This window comes from Gobio gobio, assembly GCF_949357685.1.
Source record: "Gobio gobio genome assembly, chromosome: 8".
NCBI lineage: Eukaryota > Metazoa > Chordata > Actinopteri > Cypriniformes > Gobionidae > Gobio > Gobio gobio.
Window position 1 is genome coordinate 47,179,325 of NC_137114.1, and position 8,008 is coordinate 47,187,332.

Genomic DNA, 8,008 nt, shown 5'->3' on the forward strand with positions numbered 1-8,008 from the left:
TTGACCCGGATTTGGTCAGGAGCTGCTCTTCCCCCGGAGGAGGGCCGGGTGGAAAACCATTAGTAATTCTGTTCTGCCACTGGTGTTAAAAGCAGCCAGTGGTACCCAAGTTCTCAAGAGCAGTTCCAATACCTTTGAGTCTGGCATCGTGTGACGCTACAAAGCCTCGCCGCTCTCATTCCCCTCCCAACAAGAGGGCGAGAATGGCAGTGTGTGACGCTACAAAGCCTCGCCGCTCTCATTCCCCTCCCAACAAGAGGGCGAGAATGGCAGTGTGTGACGCTACAAAGCCTCGCCATTCTCATTCCCCTCTTCTCAGCAGTGCGTGGACGACAGTGCGCGACGCTATGCCTCGCAGCTCTTGTTCCCTGCTGAGGAAGGAGGTGAGGCAGACCGTGTGCAATGCCACAAAGCCTCGCCACGCTCAGCCCTTCCTTCATTTGGAGAGTGCGCTTGGCGGTGTACAACGCTCCCATGCCTTGTCAGCTTCTGGTGACTTTCCACATTGCCAGCAGGGGTTGCTGGTTGTGGGAACGCACACAAGCAGCCTTCCCACACTCGCACTCCCCCTCACTAAAGCAGGTAGTGTTGCACAGCACACTCAGACGCCACTGCGGGCCGCTACCATGCCCCGCTGCGGGTACGTCTGTGGTGCCGTTGGTCCCGCCTGCACGGTCTCTGGGAGCCTGGCTAGTGCTTCCCAGCCCGTCTCGCCGGCTCATCCGTACTATCAGACTCGGCTATGCGATTCAGTTTGCCCGGCGCTCCCCCAAGTTCAGGGGCGTTCACTTCACCTCCGTGTCGAAGGAGGACGTCCCTGTGCTCCAGGCGGAGATTGCAGTCCTACTGGCGAAGGACGTGATAGAGCCGGTCCCTCCAGCCCGAAGTCCGGGTTCTACAGCCCGTACTTTATTGTACCCAAGAAAGGTGGTGGGTTACGGCCGATCTTGGATCTGCGACACTTGAACCGCTCCCTTCACAGGATGCCGTTCAGAGTGTTACCGCAGAAACGCATCTTCAGGTGCATCCGTCCCCATGATTGGTTTGCAGTGATCGACCTGAAGGACGTGTACTTTCATGTCTCGATTCTCCCTCGACACAGACCGTTTCTATGCTTTGCATTCGACGGACGAGCATATCAGTACAGAGTCCTTCCCTTCGGGCTGTCCCTGTCGCCACGTGTCTTCATGAAAGCCGCGGAGGCGGCCATTGCTCCCATGAGAGCGTGGTGTTCAACTTCTCAGCTATCTCGACGACTGGCTGATCCTTGCCCAGGTTCGGGATCAGTTGTGCGAACACAGGGACAGGCACCTCAGCCAGTTGGGACTTCGGGTCAACCGGGTGAAGAGCAAACTCTGTCCCGTACAGAGGATCTCTTTTCTCGGGATGGAGATCAACTCAGTCGCCCTGACAGCGCGCCTCACAGAGGAGCGCGTCCAGTCGGTGTTGAACTGCTTGAATTCGTTCAAACGCAGGACAGCGGTACCACTGAAATATTTTCAGAGGCTCCTGGGGCATATGGCATCCGCAGCCGCAGTAACGCCGCTAGGGTTGCTTCATATGAGACCGCTTCAACGCTGGCTACACGACCGAGTCCCGAGATGGGCGTGGCACAGCGGATCCCTCCGTGTCCAAGTGAAGCCGAGATGCCGCCAAACCTTCAGCCCATGGTCGGACCCTTCATTTCTACAGGCAGGAGTGCTTCTAGAACAAGTGTCCAGGCATGCTGTTGTCTCCGCATATACCTAGTGCGAGATGGTGGTCCAGTGAGTTAAACCACTGAACTGATATGCAGAAGGTTGCTGGTTCGATCCCAGCGGTCACCACCAGTGTGTCCTTGAGCAAGGACATGCCCCGCAAGGCACTTTACTCCATGTTGCTCCAGGGGGATTGTCCCTGTAATAAGGGCACTGTAAGTCGCTTTGGATAAAAGCGTCTGCCAAATGCATAAATGTAAATGTAAATGTACCTCATCCACCGGCTGGGGTGCCACGTACAACGGGCTTGCAGTTTCGGGTCTGTGGACGGGGCCTCAACTGCAATGGCATATCATTGCCTGGAGTTGTTAGCAGTTCATCTTGCGCTGGGCCGCTTCAAAACTAGCCGCCACTAGGCAAGCACGTTCTGGTCCGTATGGACAACACTGCGGCCGTTGCGTATGTAAAAAACAGGGTGGTCTACGCTTCCATTGCATGTTACAACTCGCCCGCCATCTCCTCCTCTGGAGTCAGAGGCATCTGAGGTCGCTTCTTTCCATTCACATTCCGGGCCTGATCAATTGTGCAGCCGACGAGCTCTCACGACAGCCAGTGCTCCCGAGAGAGTGGAGACTCCATCCCCAGGTGGTCTCCCTGATCTGGAGTCCCTTAGGGACCGCACAGGTAGACCTGTTTGCCGCCCCAGACATGACCCATTGCCAGTTGTTTTATTCCCTGACCGGGGGGACCCTCGGCTCGGATGCCCTGGCACTCAGCTGGCCCCGGGACCTACACAGATATGCGTTTCCCCCAGTGACCCTTCTTGCACAGACACTGTGCAACGTCGGGGAGGACGAGGAGCAAGTCCTGTTGGTTGCTCTGTATTGGCCCAACCGGACTTGGTTCCTGGAACTAGAACTCCTCGCAACAGCACCTCCTTGGCCTTTCCTCCTGACTCAGAGACAGGGCACCCTCTGGCACCTGCGCCTGGACCTCTGGAAACTCCATGTCTGGTCCCTGACGGGACGCGGAGGTTCTAGGTGGTAGACACCATCACTTCCGCTAGAGTTCCCTCTATGAGGCGCCTCTATGCGTTGAAGTGGAACCTGTTCGTCGATTGGTGCTCTTCTCGCCGTGAAGATCCCCGAAGATGTTCGATCAGTTCTGTGCTTTCCTTCCTACAAGCAAAGGCTGTCTCCCTCCTCCCTCAAAGTTTATGTTGCCACTATCGCCGCTAATCGTGACATGGTAGATGTTCTTAGGTAAGCACGTTCTGATCGTCAGGTTCCTGAGGGGGGTGAGGAGACTAAATCCACCTCGCCCCCCTCTATACTTAACTCTGGTGTCAGTAATAGTCAGTCATAGTCAGTAACACCGAAGTGCCCGTTCTAAGTGTCGGCTTGCTGCGGCATTCCCTTCCCCTTGGAATGGATGCGTGTGTTTATCTGCTCCAGTCGAGTTCCCCAGAACGGCGAACCCTGTTGAGTCCTCCGGAACCCGCGGCAGTCGGACGTGGCGGAGCGTCCGACGCCAGGTCTAACACTCGTACGCATTGGTTGAACTTGTGTTAGGCTGGGTTCCATATGTTGTGACCCCCACGGCGGTCCCATATGTGTATTCTTACATGGTACGGCTCCCTATGGCGAGCCCGTGTCTTTCCCTCGGCAGAGCTTCCTCTGCCGTCTCAGTGCGGTGTTGTTCCCCCGCCTACAAGGCCGGGGCCACCCCTGGGACTTCCGTATGTTGTACTGCCCAAGGCCAGTCCATACGTGTATTCTCCACATGGTAACTCCCTCTGGGCATGATGTGGCTTCCGCAGCGGCCCCTCTGGGCACGCTTTCCCAGCACAATAGTCTGCTGAGTGGGTCTTGCGGAACAGCAGCAGTGACTCTCCCTGCGTGAGTTTTCCCGCCCGGAACAGGAGGGGTCTGAGGGGCTCTTCGCTGGGCACTGGAAGTGGTAGTAACTGTGGCGTTTTCCAAAGGGATCCCAATTCGTCAGTGACGTCCCACGTACGTCGAACGTGACAGACTGAAAGGGAACGTCTCGGTTACGTATGGTAACCCCGTCGCCACGTACGTCCCGTCGCCACAGTTGCTGTACCATCACTGCATGGCCGAGTCACTAGTTCGGCTCCTCAGTGAAAAACAATAGTGCTCTGCTCTCGCTTCCTGTTTATACCCGCGGTGCGGGGCGGAACGCGAGATGCAAATCTCGCACGCCAATGGCCCATTGGCCTGTTCTCTACATCTCGAAGCTGATAGGGGCTCTCTGAAGTGATCCCAATTCGTCTGTGACGTCCGACATATGTCTCCGTTCCCTCCTTCAGGGAACGAGGGTTACCATACGTAACCGAGACGTTTGGAGACGGCAGTGCCGGCGCCGCAGATGATTTCACATACCAACTAACATTAGTATTAAATACTTTTAAAATCATTTTAGCTTAACTGACTTTCAGACAGCAGCGAGTGTTTGAATAACTTCTGTTTGTGATTCTGATCACTGTATAAGGCAGAAATATTTATATGCCATGCAAAAGACTATTTGCACTAAACATTACCACAGTAAACATGGTAAATACGACTGCTTGAAGAAATCTGACATATCATATAGGCCAGGGGTCTCCAAACTCAGTCCTGGAGGGCCGCTGTCTTGCAGAGTTTAGCTCCAACCCCAATTAAACACAGCTGAACCAGCTAATCAGTGTCTTACAAAGCCCTAGTTAGACACTGATTAGCTGGTCATGAAATATAGCAACTCCGATTTTTTGGGAGCTTCCTCTGTTTCTCTGACTGAAAATGTAACTGTATTGGGACTGTCACTGGAGAGAGTGCGAAAGCTGCTCTGTGTAGAAGGGATTGTTCTTTCTAGATGTGATAAACCGTCCAAAGACTACAAATAAACTGAATAAGTACATGTCATCTTTAATGTGTAATCTCGAAAAATTAACTCATTATGGTCAATGTATCACTTATTATTGTAAAACTCTGGTAAAACATCGGTGCTTGGGTAAACGACAAAAATCCCAACAAACGGCGCTTTTATCATGTTGGTTTTGCAATCTTGCTAGTTTCCAGTGATTTATTTCTGATTCGTTTTTTGATAAAACTTCCATTTGTTGGTGAAATGTTGGATTTGTGTGACGTTGTTCCAGAGAGGTTGTGTTTACAGGTGGGGAAAAGCCCTGGCTCTCACTAGCCCGAGAATTAGATATAGTCATGTAATTTAATTATGTACTAAATTGTCTATTGATACATGCAATTATGAGAAATAAAACAGAAACAACATCTTGTCTTGATTGATGTATTTAATGATCATTAATCATCACAGCTGTTCTTCATCTAGGTTATCATCATGTGTGTATTAGTTCCTCACATAACTCATCATTCTTTCTTAATACTGTAATAAATATGTGTTGGATGTACAGTATTATTGTCAACCAAATGATCAGGAGACGTTGGAGTTCATTTTTATCATTCATTATTGCTGCACACACTTCTGGCTACATCTGTTTTATGATATTTAGGACATTTTTGATGTCAACTACTGTACCATATATTTTCCAAAAGATATTAAAATTATTATTAACTATGTAGGACATATTTGCCATATCATATGTGGTTCACTTTAGATAGCCATCTACATTAGCCATTGCTAATGCTAATATTAGGCCTACATCCGGTTTAGCCAGAGATGCTGACCTCTGTACATTTGCCAAATGTGGTCCAATTTTGGTGTAATGTACTCGGGCCATATTTGCTATGCCATGTGTTTGGCCACATTAGGTTCAGAGTCACCAGTGATTACTGTCCCACATCTTTGCCAAAACTGGCCCAGATTAGTTTTTAAGATAACTGGGCCACATTTGCTGCCACATTTGGTTTGTAGGGGCGCGTGGGGCACAACCTAACGCGGGGTTTGTTGTAACACACATGGTTTGACATGAGCCACGGTTTAAATCTCAGTTGCGCAGATGGGGTGCGTTGTTACACTGCGTTACAATAAGCCCCTATTAGAACTACGCTATTATATTCTATACTTTTCATGAATTATTTTGAGAAACCACGAGAAAAGGGTGAATAATGACTGAGAGTCAATGTTCAGAAAACATTCTTGTTTGTACTAGACCTGTGAGAAATTAATGTGAGAAGAAAAATACTCTGAAAAGATACTCTGAACCCCAAGTGAATTTACACAAACTGAGACAGTCAAAAAGCGTTAGATTGTGCCCTGCTCTCCCCTACGCCAGATTAGCCAAATCAAATGTATCAATTTACAATATTTTTGCAGTGGTGAACAATGATCTCTTGCACGCAATGGCCAATCAGAATCCACCCACTGCTCAAAACAGAGTTTTTATGCAGCAGGCTCGCAAAACCTCTCATTAACAAACAAAGTGTAGACACGACGTAAGTAAGAGATTTATTGAGCATTGTTGGCAGCTTCATTGATTATAACGGACGTTTGTGAGAGGAACTGACTAAGCGACAGCGTTTTAGTGATCATAAAGGGAGATCTTTTACCACAGATGAACATTTATTCATTTTGAAGCCTAAATGCAGTCGCCAGAATTAAAAAGCTAAAGGTAAGCTATAAACGGACTACACCACGGTCGCTCGACTTCAAAGTCACCATCACTACAAACTCTTCCAGTTTTTTCTCAAAACATTTTCCCAGGATGTTAGATGTTAGTTAGCATCTAACAGCTTCAAAAATCGTGAAGGGGTAATACTGATGTATTTTATGTCATAGAATAAAATGTGAACGTTTCTTGAGGTTTTGTTCACCACGGACCTTCCTCTTCCTCACAGCCATTTAAACAAAATCCCTTTAAAAAAAACATTGACTTCGGGACAATGGAACCAAAAGTGCTAAAATGCTAACTCGCTTCCATGTTTTGGTCTTAAAAGTGATGTCATGCCTGCACCACTCTCTTTCACAAACACTCTCTGGCTGTGTCCAAAACCTGGAAAATGCTGCCTTCGGAGGACACATTTCAAAGTAGGAAGGCATCAAGGCACGTCCGAATCTAATGTAAGCTTCACTTCCTGTCTCCTGGGATCTGATCGAGTTGAAGGCAGCATAAATGTATCCTTCAATGCCTTTGATATCCCACAATCCTGTGCGTTCCATTCTGTGACAGTTGAGGTTGAGCTAGAAAAAAAAGATGCATTCAAAAGTTGCTGGTCAGTTTTTGTGTAAATGTATATTCTTGACCAACATTGGCCGCTTCTGATGTCATTTCTAGCGAGAAATTACTAATGTAGTAATTAAATATTCGTTTATTTCTCACCAAAGCTCTCTCAGTTGTGCTGTAGATCATTAAACTGTTACACTGCCTTATAGAAGTCTGTCTGAAATCAGTTTCGTGAGGTGCCTTCATGCACAAACGCTGCCTTACAAGTCATTGTCTGATAAGGCAGCGAGGCAACAAGTCAACTGTCTAGATTTTTGGACGCAGCCGTGATTTGATTCTGGAACCGGTGTCATGAGAAATCGTGCCCTCCTGTGAAATGGTGTCCGCTTAGGACCCAACGTGGTAATGCCTGATCAAAATGGGAGAAATATCATTTATACAATTGATAAACTAAGTAATAATACCAATAGAAAATCATAACAGTAATGTACCTATAATATAAATAATAAAGGATAAAAAAACACTAATATACAGAACAGGTGCACAAAATAAATACAACAGGGTTTTTTTTTAAATTGTATATACATTAAAGCGGGGCTTTTAAAATGTAGGGTACGTGCAACCGTGGTGTATAAACTAAGCTAATCGGGTAGCTGTATGCTATGCTAGAATGTACGCTAACTAAAAAAACATTAAGAACGAGATATGCTTGATTTCACAACTTTTAGTTTCGGTTATATACTATTATATATAAAAAATATACTTTTCAAAATGTTAAAGACTATTTTAACACAATTTAAATGACAAAATCAAAACGTGATTTTGTAAGAATTTTAATCAGTCTCTGAACAGATTACCCATTAAAAGTTCTAAGTGGACGGACACTATGGGTGCGTTCCATTCGACAGGTTCCCTACGCAGTCACCTGCAACGTCATCAAAGAAGGGCAAAGACGGGGTCGCGCAGATTATGATATAACATAAATGAATATTGTAATTTACTTTACTTTCAAATTTAAAACCATATAATAAGCATATACATTTACAAAACACACAGTATGTATCTAAAAAAAAATGTAATCAAAACATTGTACATTAGTTTTAGTAGTTTACATATACCTGTATTGACTATGAACAGATTTGAAGCTGCACCTGTCATTCAATATGAAAATACA